At 35.4% G+C, this 17,972-nt stretch overlaps 1 pseudogene; it reads right to left on the reverse strand.

The window, feature by feature from the left end:
- Positions 1-11,766, reverse strand: part of LOC149565369 (coatomer subunit alpha-1-like) — a 44,277-nt pseudogene extending 32,511 nt beyond the window's left edge.
- Positions 11,767-17,972: the final 6,206 nt, after the last annotated feature.

Here is a 17,972-nt window from a genome sequence, read left to right on the forward strand (position 1 = left end):
CTCATGAAAGACTGACAAATGTCAAGCTAGATTAATATAGCCGTTTCCATTAAAAAACTTATTTCCGCTTCCTTAGTCCTCCACCTAAAATCAATGGGAACCTAAATCTTACATCGCCTCATTGAAGGTGTAGTTTCAGCCTCCTAGATAAAATCAATAGGAACGAGCTTTTTATAATGGAACTTAAAATGTCTGCCCAATAGTTTACTTAAGATCAAATTAGGAACAAGATTCAAGTTTATAAGAAATGTTATGGAACAAGATTCAAGTTTACAAGAAATGTTAATATATAAAAATGGGTTTCCTATAATTCTTTTGCAAGGATATTTATGTATTGATGCAAATAGAAAATTAATTCAACCAATTATAATGGTTCTGTTTAGTCTAAAGTCAAATCATTATTAGTGCTTAAAGAATCTGACGTTAAATATTCTTTTCTATCTACTCCTGTGATAAACAAAAACACCAAATGAGAATGTAATGTTAATTAATGCTTGTGTGCATGCTGAGATGTTGCTCCTGGACATTGTAAAATCTGAGAATTCCCGGTTTGAAGACTGGATGTAGTCTAGTTCTCTGGATGAATCATTATAAAATCTTTGTTTTGTGTCTTGTATATTTTAAGATTTTTTATTTTCTTTTCAGAATTTTCTTTTAATTCAACAATTGGTTCACAATTGGTTAAATTCAATTTGATTTTCTAGATGAGGGAGAACAATAGAAAATTGAAAAAATAGACAAAATTTTGGGTTATGGAATCATTGCTTATCAAGCAGGATTTGCAACCTACATTGCTTGGTAAAGCAAAGGGCAAGTGTTCTATGTTAGACGAGGATTGGGAGAAACTTGATTTGAAGATGAGAGAAATGATTTTCTATCACTTTCTAGTTACATGTTATTAATGTTTCAGTAGACAAGACAACACATTGTCTTCATTGTATGAGATACCATCAACATGGTTTTCATAGTGAAGAAGTTGTATAATCTGAAAAATGAAAGGAGGTGAGGTTATGTCAAATCATCTTAATGAGTTTAAGACTTTTTTTTCTCAATTGATTTCAATTGGCAAACCTTTAGATGATGAGATAAAAGTTATTTCATTTCTATGTCCACTACCAAATAGCTAGGAAGGGATAGTAATGGAAGTCAATGGAAGTCAACACTTTAATCGCTGCAAAAAATAATAATTTAAAATTTGATGAGGTTGTAGCTACACTTCTTAGCAAAGATATGTGAAGGAGGAACCAAGAATATTCTTTTGGTGATGCATTAACCATTGTGAGCATAAGCAATCTAGCTAGAAGTCGTGAAAGAGGCAAGCATAACAACAATGAAAGATAGAGATCGATTCATCATTCAAAATCAAGAGACATAAATGGTACTTCTGATTTTGTGGTAAACTAGGATAAGCAAAAAAAAAATGTTGAAATAATAAAAGGGTCCAAAATAAAGTGATAAATGAAGGTGTACATATTGCAATACTTAAAGATGATAGAGTTTTAGTTCTTGCAGCAAGTGAAATAATTACAAATTTGTGGGCACTCCATTCTGGTGCATCCTTTCATGTCATTCCATGTCAAAGTGCTTTCACAAAGTATCATGAAGGTATGTTTGATAGAGTTTTTCTTGGAGATAATAAAGAATGTGACATCATGATACAAATGCTCACAATGCTTGAGCTTGGCGATTTTATCATCACTAGAAAAATGGTGGTAAATGGCTCTTGAAAGATACTAGGCATTTTCCAACTCTCAAACACAATTTGATTTCTATGAGTCAACTTTACTCTCAAAGTTGCAATGTCAATTTTTCTTTGGATTCTTGGAGAGTAACAAAAGTTTACTTGGTTTTTTCAAAGGTAAAGAAACTAGGAATTTTATATATTTTAGAGTGCAATGGTGAAGTGAGAGCAACTATGGTTGGTTAGATAGGAATGCTAAACATTGACACAAAAGACTCGGTCATATGTGTAAGAAAGGTCTTAAAGTAACGCTTCAAAGAGACTAGCTTTCGGGTCTTAAATCAATCAATTTGGATTTATGTGAGCATTGAGTCCTTATGAAAAAAAAATTGAACTAGCTTCGTACAGACAGGCCATGAGAAGAAGTCTTCTCTATTAGAGCTTGTGCATTATGATGTTTTCAATCCTGCACATATAACTTCTATTGATGGTAAAAAAATACTTTGTCACATTTATTGATGATTGCACTCGTATAGTTTGGATTTATATGTTGAATACAAAATTAGAGGTGTTTTCAAAATTTAAAAGGTTTAAAGCTATGGCTGAAAATTAGAATGGGAAGAAAATCAAATGTTTATTTACAGATAATGGTGGTGATTTTTGCTCCTCCGAGGTTGATATTTTTGTTTTGATAATGTTATTCGACAGATTAAAATAATTCCTATTACACCTCAAGAAAATAGTGTAGCTAAAAGGTTGAATTGGACTATCTCGAAGAGAGCTCAGTGTATGCTCTCCAATGCTAGTTTGGAAAAAGAGTTTTGGGTTTAGGTGTTTAATATTGTTGTTTATTTGATTAATCATTCCCCTTCATCTCATCTCAATTTTGACATTCTAGAGGAATGGTGGCTTGGAAAAATGCTTTCATTCAACCACCTACACATATTTGGTTGTGATGCTTATGTTCACATTCCTAAGGAACATCGAACAATTTTAGAAGTTAGATCCAAGAAATGCACATTTGTGGAGTATGGTGAGGATCAATTTGATTTCTACTTGTGGGATCCAATTACTCATAAAGTCTGTAATCAAGATCTTATATTTTATGAAAAGTATTTTTTAGGTTTGCAAAAGGTGAATACCACTTCACATGATTATTTTAATTTCAATTAAATTGGTAATGGCCCAAAATATGAAATTAATCACAACACTATAGCCCATGCCAAATATGTTAGCTTTGCTCCATCAATCACATTGCCTACCTCCAATAATCCTCTATAGCCTCCTATTTATATAGATGCCCCTACAACTCTAAATACTCCTGCTCAATCACATAGAAGAGTAGGTTGTGGTGCGTCATTCCCTCTATCTAAGCCACTTACATCCCCTCACTAAAACCCAACATCTATAGAGAATATCACTTTGTTCTTCTCACTTCATTCCATGTTGCCCTTATTGTTGGGATAGCACCTATATACCCAATGATTCATCTCCACTACCAACATGTGCTTTTGGTGTGATGGCAAAATATTCATGGTATCAAAGCATAGGTCATTGGTTTGAGTCCCTTGAGTCCTTTTACCTATCACCCACGTAAGCTTGGATTATCAACATAGTATGTAGTGGGTGCAAATCCCATGATAAATTGTGGTATCTAGCTCCATCATGTGGGGGGATGTGGGCATTGGTGTGATAAAAAAATCTTCACTCATTCCCGACAACTAGTCACATGTCATTCACATTTTCCCCTTGAGACCACACCAAAGGCCCCTATTATCCTTCCATAGTGGATGGTGATTTAACAATCAAGCACGATACACATGTCTTGGGACTGCACCTTCCATATTGGTTGGACACTCAACACGTGTTGCAAAATCACAATATTCCTCCTCTTCTCTATTTGTCCAATCATTGGGAGAATCCACCTCTACACTCCTTGACCCGTGTAATGATCCCTTCTTGGTTCAATCAATAAAAATCTAATCTGAACTAACCAACTTTTTGTCAAATAGTTGGTGCATAATCAATGGATTTTAAACAAGCACTATTTTAATATCACTTAACTAATTTACAACTCAAGTGCCAACGAATATTTATATTATCCATGAAAGGGTGAATTCACTAATTTACCACTATAATAATCCCTGCTTATCCTGATCATAGAAAGTCAAACTTAAACTTGCAAAATTTTGTCAAATAGTTGGCGTGCAATCAAGGAGTCTTAAGCAAGTACTACTATAACATCACTTTACTGATTTTCAAAATGAATGCCATGGAATAGTTGTATTATAAATGAAATAGTAACTTCTAGATCATACATTAATACTGATATAATAACAACAATCTAAAATACTGATTCATGATAGTAACAACAAATTATCATATGTTGTTTAAGACACCATTGACTAGGCTTCAATATTTGAGGATTTACATAGAAAAAAAATACTAAAATTTTGGTTTGGAGGAAATACATACCCAATTTCAATGAATGCAAATTTACTAGTGGTTAGGGAATGGACTATCCTTGCGACTTCTATATGGAGTCCCTATTAGACCAACATATCACTTATGTAATCTTCTTTAATCTTCTTGTTGTCTCACTATCAACTCCTAATTGCTACTACTGCAATGAAGGTAACCTCGTGTGAAGTGTACCCCATAGAATAGCTAGGTGCTAGCCAGTTGCTACCCACTATCACATGCATATACTACTGTCGGTTCACTGCTAGGAGGAACATAGACAATGAAAGGCTTCTATATGACCTAGAACTGGACTCACACCAACTCTATCTTAGCTATATAATGGTTGTCCAATTTTATTTTTGTTCAAAATTCAAATGACCAAAACATGTCCTATACGTGTCATTGTTCTAGACTGATTTTGCATGCCCACTCTTCTTTCTACTGTGAACTCCAACCTGTTTGAACCTACTACCTGCATGTTACCACTATCTGGTATGACCTTTGAATCTCTGTTGCTTATACCTACTATGGAGACTCCAACTTCTAGTAAACTAATGTATCAATTCAACTCTTAGCTCTAAAAATGCAATGTGAGTACTAGGTTTATGTCCAAACTCACGATTTTCCTTAAGGGGTTTCATTGTTAGGAAATACCCAGTCACATTTATGCAACCTTTAGGATTTGTAAAATAACATCTATTTATTGTAACAATCCCAATGCAAATGCTTTCCTTTATAACTTCAAAATGAGGAGTGGTTGGGATAAAAGACTATTTCATCTTTTGGTCAATTAAGTTACTTTTGTCATAAAGTGAATTTAAATCATAAAGTAACTTTCTATTTGCACTTTATAATATTAGAGTGAATTTATTATTATAAGTTACTTTATAATTTTATAACAACATTAAAATATTTAAATAGATCACTTTAGTCAAATGAACTTTAATATCTCTTGAAATACTTGTTTGATTGCCATGCCATCTGAAATAGAAATCTCTCCTCATAATTCCCCTTGTGACCAAATACACTTTCTAAAAAATAGAAAGGGTCCATCTCTATTACTCCTGTCTTACTATACATGGTAAGTATGGCAACTGAATTCCAAATTATATCGAACGAAGGCCAAATCCATAAATCTTTGATTGCTGGAAATGAATCAATCCTCAGAAGACTCTCTAACCATCCTAATTAGTCTATGAGGGTCCAATATTAAGCTAATCACTAAAATTGTGATGTTGGAAATAAATAGGGACATTACAACCCAACTCCCACTCTAATTGGACATGACAGTGGTGCATTAATGCATTACATGGATATATTTCACCCACAACGACCATGTGTGACTCAATAGCTTGTAGTTTCCTCTTTGCAACACATTGGGACTCGACAATAGTGGGATTTGGGTGGCCCAACAAATAAAAACCAACCACAAATTATACAATAGAGGACTATTCATATTCCAATTGATTCTCAAATCCAAAATCAAGACACTCAACAAGGCATTGGAAATGATTTTTTTGTTGTAAATACATATGGTAAGAATGAAGTAAAATTTCCAACAAGTAAACATAGTACACAACGACATAGATCTACTAGAGAAAGAAAATGTCAACAAAAATATGATGATTGTGAATTACTCTTTTCTTTATGTTCTAATCAAGTAAAACCTCAAACATTTAAGCAACCATGTAATGATATTAATTTAGAGCATTGGATGGTTGTAATCAAGGATTATTGAGTCTTTAAATGTTAATCAAATATGGGATTCGGTTCCTCTTCCACTAAATGGAAAATCTTTTTCTATCTTATGAATAGTCCCTTTCTAATAATATAAATATAAAGTTACATATTCACAAAAAAAGGGGTCAAGGGACACAAGGTCACCCTGCACGAGTTCAAACGGCTAGAGGCCAGAGACTTACCTATTCATAACAAAAAAAAAACATAGAAAGAAACCCTCGGGTTGCAAGAGTAGTGCCAACTGAGGGGGAGGATCATGATCATCATGGCCCCATACATTAGTTGGGTTGGTTAGGGGTTCAAAAAGAGCCCACCCATCAAGAGCATCATCATTATTCTCTTTATCTTTATCTCCCTCTAGCGTAGGAGACAAGATCACCAAGTCCAACTAGGGGAAAGACCACTTAGACATGGATTGGAAGAAGGCCACGTAGGAGTCTAGGAGCAATAGGGGGAACCACTAGGGACCAGCCAAAAACATGCTCTAGGGGAGGAGAAACCAAGTGTCGAAAACCTCTAAAACTACCACTGGACGAGCAACAGGGAGGTTGTGACCTAGAGGTGTGGGAGTGAAAGGATGAAGTGCTATGGCCCCATCGATGACCACAGGGAGACATACGATCTCTAGAAATATAATTAAGTGGCACCTTAGCCATTGTAAAGGGAGTGTTCCCCTAATGAGCTAAGACCTCCTTCATGTGGACCACCTCCAGAGCCACTTTATCAGTTTGTACTTGAATTTACATCATTATATTATTGCACGCACAAGATTTAGTGTACATAGAAACATTTATATCAAAAAAGATGTGAGAAAACACTGCAACATTTCTATCCTTCCATAGAGTGAATAAAATCTCCATTCTAAAAGCATGCCAAATTTGAGAGTACTTATAGTGATGAAGGAGCATCCAGTAGTGTAAGGGCAATCCTATATCACCCAAAAATATGCTTAGTGTTAGTTTTTGTTTAATCTGTCTTTATTTCTAGATATCCATTTGGGTCAAATAGAGATTCCAACTCTCATAGTTCCATTATTGGTTTTTTGGGTTAGAGTTTTTTAGCACCTTGGGATACGTGCCTATGTAGAAAATAGGTTATTTTGTAATTGAGTTATAATTATGATTAGAGGGTGTAATTTGGAGGGATGATTATACTTGTAATTTAAAGCACTCCAAAAAAAAGAATCAGGTCAAAAGGCTTTATAGTTTTAAAGTTATTGCAGTTTTAAGTTTCCTAGAGACCCTTTAAGAACACTTCAAAGTCAGATTTGAGGCATTAAATGGCCTTGTAAGGGCCTGAAAAATGGGGGATGAGTGAAGCCTATCCATAAGGCTATAGGTCACTTGGAGATATTTTTGGAAATATAAACAATTCATCAATCGGAGTCCCGAGTCAAAAGTTATGCCTCCTAGAAGTTGGATACCATTTCTGGATTCTTCTAATTTTACACCAACTTCTAATATGTTTTCTAGAACCTCCTATTTTTGTAGTGGATTCCAAATGCAATATTTTAGAATGTATTCCTAACCCTAAACCTAATTTGTGCTACTTAAGGTCATTTATTGCATTGTGAATGTAGTTTTTGGTGGAGTTTGGGAGAAGGTACTGTGAGAAAGGTTTCTCTCCAAAATTTGACAACATCGTAAGCCATAGGGCATGTCATTGAGTCTATTTTCATTGTACTAAATGTAATAGAATATAACTTCTAATAATAGTATTCTCCTTTTCCTTTTGTGTTCATTTTTTTCTTGGGTTGTGCCCTCATCAAGTGGTATCAGAGTAGGTTTTCTTAAGTGTGTAGATAGAGCACCAATTTTGAGGTAGTTTGCACCAGGACTATGTGGGTTGTGGATTTTGATATAGAAAGAAGATTCCTCCATGAAGAGAGCATGGTGAAAGGGTTGGAGTTGTTCCTCCTGAGGTTAGAGCCCTCCAGAGACAAGTTTAAGCATTGCAAGGGGAGATCTGTAAAGGGATGAATATTTCCATAGGTGACAGAAGTGAGGAGGAAAATGAAAAAGAAGGAAATATTGTGAAAGAAGGGGAAGGAGATAGAGAAGTCCTAAACTAGGTAGAGGAAAATATTTTTATAGCCATTGCCAAGTCGGGAAAGAGATCTAAAATTGACATCAACATGTTTTCTTGAAATATAAACCCAGATGAGTTGATCGACTGGATCAATGAGCTAGAGGAATATTTTGAGTATGAGGATATTGGGGACTCTGATAGGGTTATGTTTGAAAAGGCCAAGATGAAAGGCCATGCCAAAATTTGGAGGCAAGAGATTCAGTTGGAAAGAAATAGAAGTGGAAAGGAGAAAATCACAAGATGGTATCACATGGTGGATAAACTAAAGAAGTAGTTCATTCCTATTGATTATGAGCTTGATTTGTTCAAGAAGATGCAAGGGTTAAAGAAAGTGGGAAAATCTATCTAGGTATACATAGAGGAGTTTTACCAAGTCCTTATTAGGATAGGGCATGCGGAAGAAAACAAGGAGAAGGTTGCCTATTACCTTAATGGGTTAAGACCTAGCATTCAGGAGGAGTTAAGTCTGGTTAGAATGACTAGCATTGAAAAGGCATACCATTTTGCCTTGTGAGTTAAGGAGAAGTTAAACAAAAAATTTGATGGAAGGGTGTGTGCAAGATCATGGTGTGCCAAAAAGTGGTGATGTGAAAAAAATAGAGTTTGAAAATGTCTAAAAGCATTTCAAAATCTGCTCTAACTTTTTTCCACCCATCTTGATACCAAAGCTAAAAAGTAGACCCAAGCCTTATTGGGTACATGATATTATTAGATCCCTGATACCTATACTGTGATTTTAGAAAAAAAAAAAGAAAAAAGCAAAACCCAAGGGTTGTTTGTTCACACTATATTTTATGTTTTGAGCTCCGATATCTGATCTGTGAACGAATACATGATATAGGTTAGTGATTTTTTGTTTTTTAAAAATATTTTCAATCAATTTTATTATAAATTTGTTAGTTTTAATTGAATTTGTTAAAATTTAGGTTTTTTTGGATAGAAATTGTTGAAATTTAGGTTAATTGAAAAAGAAATTATGTTTTGCAAATTAATAGGTATGGTTGACTGAAATGATGATACTAAGGCAAGAAATATTGTTCCTCATAACCCCCCACCAAATGATCCAGTGCCCCCTCAAAATCATCCACCAAATGATCCCCTACTCCCTCAAAACCCTCCTCGAATTAAGGATTTGATATTTGAAAATCTCACCAAATTGAGGGCTTTGCAAACAACATATAATATTGTACCCACATTAGCTCCTATGTTATCCATGTTAAACACCATAGTGGATAACATTGAAACACTTACCAATGAACATAATGCTGCTCTTCATTGGCATGATAAAATGCATGAGATGTTTGATGATGGGTTGGACTATGATGAGGTTGTGACCCTCAATATAAGTAAAGATGATTTGGTTTCCCTTTTTGCAAACCCAAAAATCGATTTACCAATCAATCGCAAAAAGCCCAAACTATTGATTAAATGGTGAACAAATGATGCCTACGCGTGAACTTTTAGGATTGTTGGTGGATGTTTTTGAAGTCCCTCCACATAGCAATTTAGAGGTGCCATTTTATTTCATTAGAAAATTGTATGCAAAATTTGTGTTGGGCCTCAAGGTGAACTATTGGAGCATGAAGCCCAACATGGATGTAGGAGGAGGAGCTCCTTAGGATAGACCCTCTTCCCAGTGGAAGAAAGTTGGCACTTTTCCCCCCCCTACTAATGTCTCCCCCCCTCCTCAAGTGAAGTATCCTAATATAATTGCAGAGGCTAGCTCTCAGACTATTAGAGCCATCCATAGATTGAGTAGCCTATTGATATCCTAGGCTAGGTCAGTGCTACCTCCCCATGTTGATGATGTTGGCACGAGTTCATCATCGGTGAGCTCATCACATGTTTGCGTGCCCCATACTTGCATAACATGCAAAATATTTCTCTAGGTCCCATAGGCAATCTTTTTGAGTACCATTTTGTATTTGACAAGGATACACTAGATGCCCGTGTAGAGGCTACAGATCTCGATGCAAGAGAGGAGGGGTGTGCAGAGGCATGGACTCCTTCTGTATCGATATGTGTATACATTTTTTTGTTATGACATATGTGATTTAAAATAGATCTTTATAATAGAGTAATTTTAATTTTTAAGCCATATTGAGTTATCCATGTATGTGATCTTCATTCATGTTTAGTTGATGATTGAGGAGGAGCTAAGATAGGTCGATGATGCCACACTCTCAACTATTTCATTTGGCCTTCAGACATCTATAGTACATTATGTTGTGTTCTCATTGTTTTTTCTATTTGATATTGTAGCATATATGGTTTCTAATCTTTCTTTTTTTCTTGTAGGTATCACCTGTCCCTGGGGGGACAAAGTGCGGGGGATGAGCCAGGACCCATTGACAAGGGAAACATAATTAGGTGCTTTCTATTTGATTAAATATCAATGCATTCTTGTAAAAATTTTGTGGTAATGAAATTTAATTACATTCTTTATTTTATAGGGCATGGCTACTGGTGATGAGCCCATGCAGATTCTACGTCGTAGATGCTCTGGCACTTCCATTTGCACTGAGAGCCCCATTGTATGTATAAGTATAATTTATTTTTTATTTTCCTTATTTTCATAAATAAATTCAAAACTAATTTCCATGATATTAACAACTAGTATTTTATATCTCATAGGAAACTCCTAGTGCACACAAGGTTGGATGATAGAGTTTTGTATCTTTGATGATGCAGTCACTATATCCTAAGGAGAAGTCGACATAGGTAAGTTGTAGTTTGAATTCTTGATTATATGTTATAAATCTAGCATGCTATGAATTATAATGTTATAGCTTAAGTTGTAGATTCATCTAACAAACACATCTGAACATACATAGGCCACAATCAACGAGGTACAAGCATTGTCGAGGACATATGAGAGGACTCTTGACTGGCACACGAGGTCGACGAGAGAGGTATTTATGATGAAAGTTTAATAGTATAAATCTTCATTAAAAAAATATCAATATGCATTTTAGTAATCCAACGTTTTAGATTATGGTAAAAGCAAGTTTTGAATGGACCTCAAAACCCTTTAACAACAAGAGAAAAGATATAGCAATAATAACCACCAGGAAAAATAGTCCTGAAACCTACTAAAAAATAACATCAAAATTAGGTTGTACAGGGACCTGAAACCACAAACATAGTCCAGTAAAAGTACCTAGGTTTTACAAGGACCTGGAACCTCAGAAAAAGTTTGGACCAAAAACCAATAAACAAGACCAAAAACAAGAACCATTTACAACAACTAGCAAATAGGACTAGAATAGGAACAAAAACAAAGAACAAGACCCAAAGCTGCTATTGTAGCTCCATAATCATCTTGATAACCTCCTTACCAATCACAACAATATCCTGGATGGAGTAAGCAGCTAAAGCAGCAACAACTTTTAGGGTTATCCTCCCCAAGCTCTACCTTGTTCTCTTGCTTGGACCCTCAGAAGATATAATTTCTTATTAGCTCTTTTTCCAAGGCTTGTAGTAGAAGCACATATAGTAGAAGTAACATATTCCATCTTTGTTCCACTTTCCTTGATAAGCATTCTGATATTTTGCTCATAGTCTTTAAGTTTATTTAGGAAGGAAAGCTTGATTTCCCTCTACGGAGAGTCACTGGTGTCTTCTATAATCTCATGAGGAGGGGAACCAACCTTGTCAATATGTTCCTCCCTTTCCATCTGTTCCTCCTCCCTAGTCTCAACAGGGTCCTCATTGTGAATAAAGTCCTCCTTATCTTGTCCCTCAATCTCCCTGGCAGGTGAAGTAGGCTTAACCATATGATCCTCCTTTCTCATATCAATAGAATTCTTAACTAATTTTTCTTTGTCTTTATCACCTCCACCAGAAATAGTCTAATTTCCCTCATTATCAGAGTTACTCTATTTTGAGTTTCCTTCACTTTTGTCTTCCTCATTCCCTTTCTCATTTTTTTCCTTTGGTCTCTGAATACCCTTCTAAATTGGAACTTAAATCCCCAACATCTGTACCTTCCTCTTCCTCAGGGATATCATTCTCAGGGCTTTTAGTACTCAAACTCAGAATCCTCTTCCACAATTTTTTTTTGAGAATCAGAGGGTTTAAGTTTAAGAACCTTCTCTTTTCCTTTGACATTGTACTCCTTCTTACTCTTTTTAGAGTGAGAACCCTTATGTTTGTCAATAGAAGGAGTGGATTCTATGGATTTATTTTTATAGTAACCCTCTATGAGAAGTATCAGACCTTCATTGAAAATAGGACGAGACTCCTTGTTCCTATGAGCATGCAAACTTTGAAGCAAAGAAAACCGCAGATAGAAAGGAAAAGAAAGACTATCCTTATGCTTGAAATGGTTAAGAAAAACAAAATGAACTCTTTTATTTCTACCATCGAGGATGAAATACTCATAGATATAGCATAGCACATCCCACCAAATTTCTTTTATCTGTTCCACATCAAAGAAATCTCCATTCTTTACCAGTTGTTTCTCCTCAGCATTCGTCATCGGGAATTTTTTGTAGGCAGCATTAGAGATACTTGTTTGTTTGGTGAAATTAATACCAACCATGGGGAGCCCTGTGATCTTAGCTATGAAGTCCTCTGTTAATTTCATAGTGACTCCATGAAGAGTGACCCTGTCATCAGACCAATTCTTAAAAAAGGCAGTCGTGACATGAGGTTTAGAACCATGCAAACGCTCCAAGTAACTGATCACCTTCCCTTTCTGTAGAATCTTCCAAACATCCTTCCGAGCCTTCCAATCATCACACTTTCTAGGTTTTTGCTTCTATGGTTCACCCCCCATTTGCAAAGAATAGAAAGAGCTTAAAACCAGAAATAACCAAACGCAAAGAGAAAATAGATTAAAATGAAACCATGTTTCCATAATTCAATGTTAGATACAAAGAATCATATAAATTTAGTAGTCTAACTTTGGGTTTTCCTTTTTTGTTTATATACGAGGCCTTTGATCCACCTAGTGTAGTGAAGAGGCTACATTTTGATCACCCACCAATAGCTTAGGATAGTATAGTTGTCATAGGATGCGTCATGAGACATTTTGAGATGGCATATGCCACATTGTTTACAGAAACATTGATATTATACACATTTCGATGGCATGATTAGCCACATTTTGTATATGGATCTATGTATTTTGATATATATATATTTGTGTAATTTGTCTATGGATACATGTATTTTGATATATATTTTTGTCATTTATGTGCACAATGATATACATATTAATTTAGTATCTAGTATTATTCAATTTATCATGGATCATGTGTATTATTCATGTTTAGGAATATCATTAATTTTGATCATGTTTTTTATATTCGATTCAAATGCAATAATTTTTGAATAACATTTTAAGAACCTTCATTATCAAATTTGGATGCAATGTTTAATTTGAAATGCTATCATGAGTTATATCTTTTTTCTATCAAAAATTCTATAGTTAATATATGAGAGTTCACTTTCTATCATGTGATTTAGAGTAAGAAAAATAGGGAAACCTTATTTATAGAGAGAAAACTTAGAAATGAGTGACATATGGAAAACCATTATTTTCCTTGTGGTTTTAGTTTTAGATTGGATTTATTCCTTATCTTGGCAGAATGATGCAGAGCCCTTCGGTACACCTTTAATAAATAGTAATTTAAGCAAGGGGATTCACAAAATGATGGTAGTCTATCAAGGAATTGAGATGAACTCAAAGGCTTCAACAAAGATCCATGGCATTTTAGACAATAACATCAACACACTTTTAAACCTCCTACACAAGGTTCACATAACCCCAAATCTGATTTTAAACTCCAACTTCAACCTTGAAACTACCTCTTGGCTTTGAATCTAATTTCAACACACTTAAGGACTCCACTTCTCAACCATGGATTCTATTCCCAACCATGAACTCATTCCTAGATTTATAATCTTTGATAACTAGCCCTTCTCTTTGTTACTATCCTCATACTACAACTTTTCAATTTCAACATAACCTCAAAATATCTCAACTTAAGAGACTTGATTGGATCAAACCTTTTTAACTTGGTTCCTCAATACCATATCCATATGATTAACATCTATGCATTTGTCACATTGATCATGTTGATCCACTTAACGAAACTTAGGAACCAAATCATCCAAAACATACCTTCTTGTTGTCCTTTGTATAGACCCAAACACAATCATTCATAACTTTTGAACCATACTTCATTTCCTCAATGCAACCATCCAGTAATTAGATCACTTCACCCTCCATAAGATATCCAAAAATTAGGCCAATCCAACAGGAAAATTGAGATATGGCCCCCACAAAAGCACTAAAAATTCTGTGACAGAACAATCTTCCTTTGACAATCTCATTAAAAACATGTTACCAACAAAGTGTAACAATGGAAAATGATACAAATTGCAGAAAGAAACTTTATTTTATTACTTCTTATTAGTCATATACCGTACATTGTTTTCCTATTATTGATCTAATCAACATCTAAAGGCCCTAATAAGACATTTTCCACCCTACATAGTACTACAAACCCTTCTTTCCCTTACATTCCCATGATTAGCCTTCTGGGCCATATTTTGTATATAATGCAACTTTTGTGTAATCTAGCTTCATTAATGCATTATATCATTTCACATGTTATATAGGTGTTTCCAACCTTGTATGGTCATGCTCAAACTCCTAACTAACTCTTTGCACTCATTTTCACTTTGCAAGATAAAGTTGCAAAATTGCAATTTTGCAACTTTTGCAATTTTGAGCAATTTTTGCTATAACTTTAAATTATTAAGTAGATGATTTCACCAAACTTGGTAAGGGGTTACCTATAGCCCTCACAAGCTCTAAGTTATGACCCTCAGAAGTTTGACCTTGATACACACTAAGAGCACCTTGGAGACTCTTTGGTACGGGGTGGCCGCGGACGATGGAGGCTCTCTGCAGCTAGAAAAAGGGTGTCACTAAGGTTCACCCACTCATCTAGAGCTAATGGAATTGATGATTTGATGCCAAGATCAATGGTTCCAAAGTTACACTATGGAGCACCTATGAACTAAGGCATATTGCGAGTTTTGGCATGAAGTGAGATCGCTATGCCGAATCCAAATGAAATGTGATCTCTCAAAAATGAGATAGGTTATTTTAGGCCTTGTCATGACCATCTTGTAGCATTCAACATTTCATTGATCAATAGCCCTCATGAGCTTTGAGTTACAACGCTCATAAGATTGACCTTGATATGCAGTTAGAGCACCTTAGAGACTCTTCGGTACGAGGTGGCCGTAGACGATGGAGGCTCTCTGCAGTTGGAACAAGGTTGTCACTAGGGTTCACCTATCTATTCAAAGTTAATGGAATTTGATGAATCAATGCCAAGATCAGCAGTTTCAAAGTTAAGCTATGGTGCACCTATGAACTGAGGCATATTGTGAGTTTTGGCATCGAGCGAGATCACTGTGTTGAATCCAAACGGAATGTGATCTCTCAAAAAAGAGATAGGTTATTTTAGGCCTCATCATGACCATCATGTAGAATTTGACATTTCATTGATAGCCCTCATGAGTTCTCAATTATGACCCTCAGAAGATTGACCTCGATACGTACTTATAGCACCTTGGAGACTCTTTGGTATGGGGTGGCCGCAAATGATGGAGGCTCTTTGCGGCCATAAAAAAAGTGTCACTAGGGTTCACCCACCCATTTAGAGCTAATGGCATTGATGATTTGATGCCAAGATCAATAGTTTCAAAGTTACACTGTGGTGCACCTATGAGCTGAGGCACACTGTGAGTTTTGGCATTGAGCGAGATTGTTGTGCCGAATCCAAACATAATGTGATCTCTTAAAAATGAGATAGGTTATTTTAGGCCTCAGCATGATTATCCTATAGCATTCAACATTTCATTGATAGCCCCCACGAGCTCTGAGTTATGATCCTTGGAAGATCGACCTCAACATGCACTTAGAGCACCTTGGAGACTCCTCGATATGGGGTGGCTGCAAATGATGGAGGCTCTCCACGACTGGAACAAGGGTGTCACTAGGGTTAGTATTAAAAGCAAAAACATTATTTTTTACCTCTCTCAAGTTTTTTGCATTGGGCATAGTGCAAGTTTGGTGTTAGTATGTATTAAAATCATCATTTTTTAGGTCCCTCCACATAAATTGCATTAAGTAAAATCATCTTTGTTTCTTACATTAAATCAACAAGTTTACATTTATAATATATCAAGTGTTTCATCATTATTACATCAATACACAACTACCAAAAATCATAGTGTCAAAAGTAGAATAGATTTTTCTTCATTCTACTCCTTATTTAGTTTTTTTATCTTCATGCATGGTTACTCTTCATGATGTACCTACAATCCAAAATCATAAAAAAATATTAGTAACTTATTGTATTAAACAAGATAATCATGGGTTTGTTGAATCATTATGAAAAAAATAACATAAGAAGTAAATATACCTAGTCGAGTGTTCCGATAGGGTCCTCTCTCTATTTTAGGGTCTCCAACAGGGCTTTATGATCAACATTAGTAATAGTAAAATGTTCTTTTACTTTTGGTCTTCCTTGATGCTTCAACAACTTTACATTTCTTGCTATAATAAGACGTGATGTTGTCGGGTTTGCAGTGACAGGGAATATGTTGGAAAAATCATGCTAGTTTAATTGGGTATCCAATCTTAGATTAGATACTTGATATTAAATCGAATATCTGATATTGATTCTAAAAATTTGGAGGGAATAATGGGCAATGTAAACAAATTTCATTAACTTATGTATGATTAATATATATGATTATTATTATATATGATTATTATATTATATTATTATGATTTTTACTATTATTATTAAATATAATAACGTAATATATGTTATTATTGTTATTATTATTATGACCTATAAATTATATATATATATATATATATATATATATATATGATTATTATATTATATTATTATGATTTTTACTATAATTATTAAATATAGTATAGACAACATATATTATTATTGTTATTATTATTATTATTATTATGACCTATGATCAATTTGGTTGGTTCTAATGTGTTGACAAGGGTCATAGGTTAACCTATGACCCCTCTTGATGCATTTAATGACAATGTATGTCCCTAGAGGCCCTACAGCCCCCAAGGATGCATTTGGTTGGTTCCAATGTGTTGAGAGGGGTCATAGGCTAACTTATGACCCCTCTCAATGCATTTCATGGCAACATATGTCCCTAGGGGACCTAGGACCCCTAGGGACCCATTTGGTTGGTTCTAATGTGTCAAGAGGGGTCATAGGTTATCCTATGACCCCTATCACACATTTCGTGACAACATATGTCCCTAGGGGCTCTAGGACCCCTAGGGATACATTTGGTTGGTTACAATGTGTCAAGAGGGGTCATAGGTTAACCTATGACCCCTCACGATGCATTTCATGACAACATATGTCCATAGGGGCCCTAGGACCCCTAGGGACCCATTTGGTTGGTTCCAATGCATCGAGAGGGGTCCTAGGTTAACCTATGACCCCTCTCCACGCATTTCAAGACACCCCTAGGGACACATTTGATTGGTTTGAATACATTGAGAGGGGTCATATGTTAAACTATGACCCCTCTCGATGCATTTCATGACAACATATATCCCTAAGAAAGAATTTGGTTGGTTTGAATGCATTGAGAGGGATCATAGGTTAACTGATGACCCTCTTGATGCATTTCATAACGACGTATGTCCCTTGGGGCCCTAGGGCCCCTAAGGATGCATTTGGTTAGTTCCAATGCGTTAAGAGGGGTCATAGGTTAACTTATAACAACTGTAGACTCATTTCATGACAACATATGTCTCTAGGGCCCCTAAGGCCCCTAAGGACGCATTTGGTTGGTTGCAATGTGTCAAGAGGGGTCATAGGCTCTCGATGCATTTCATGACAACATATGTCCCTAGGGGCCCTAGGGTCCCTAGGATGCATTTGGTTGGTTCTAATGCATCGGGAGGGGTCATAGG

The sequence above is a fragment of the Cupressus sempervirens genome, chromosome 3 (assembly GCF_028749045.1).
Source record: "Cupressus sempervirens isolate cs-2001-9-10 chromosome 3, ASM2874904v1, whole genome shotgun sequence".
Classification (NCBI taxonomy): domain Eukaryota; kingdom Viridiplantae; phylum Streptophyta; class Pinopsida; order Cupressales; family Cupressaceae; genus Cupressus; species Cupressus sempervirens.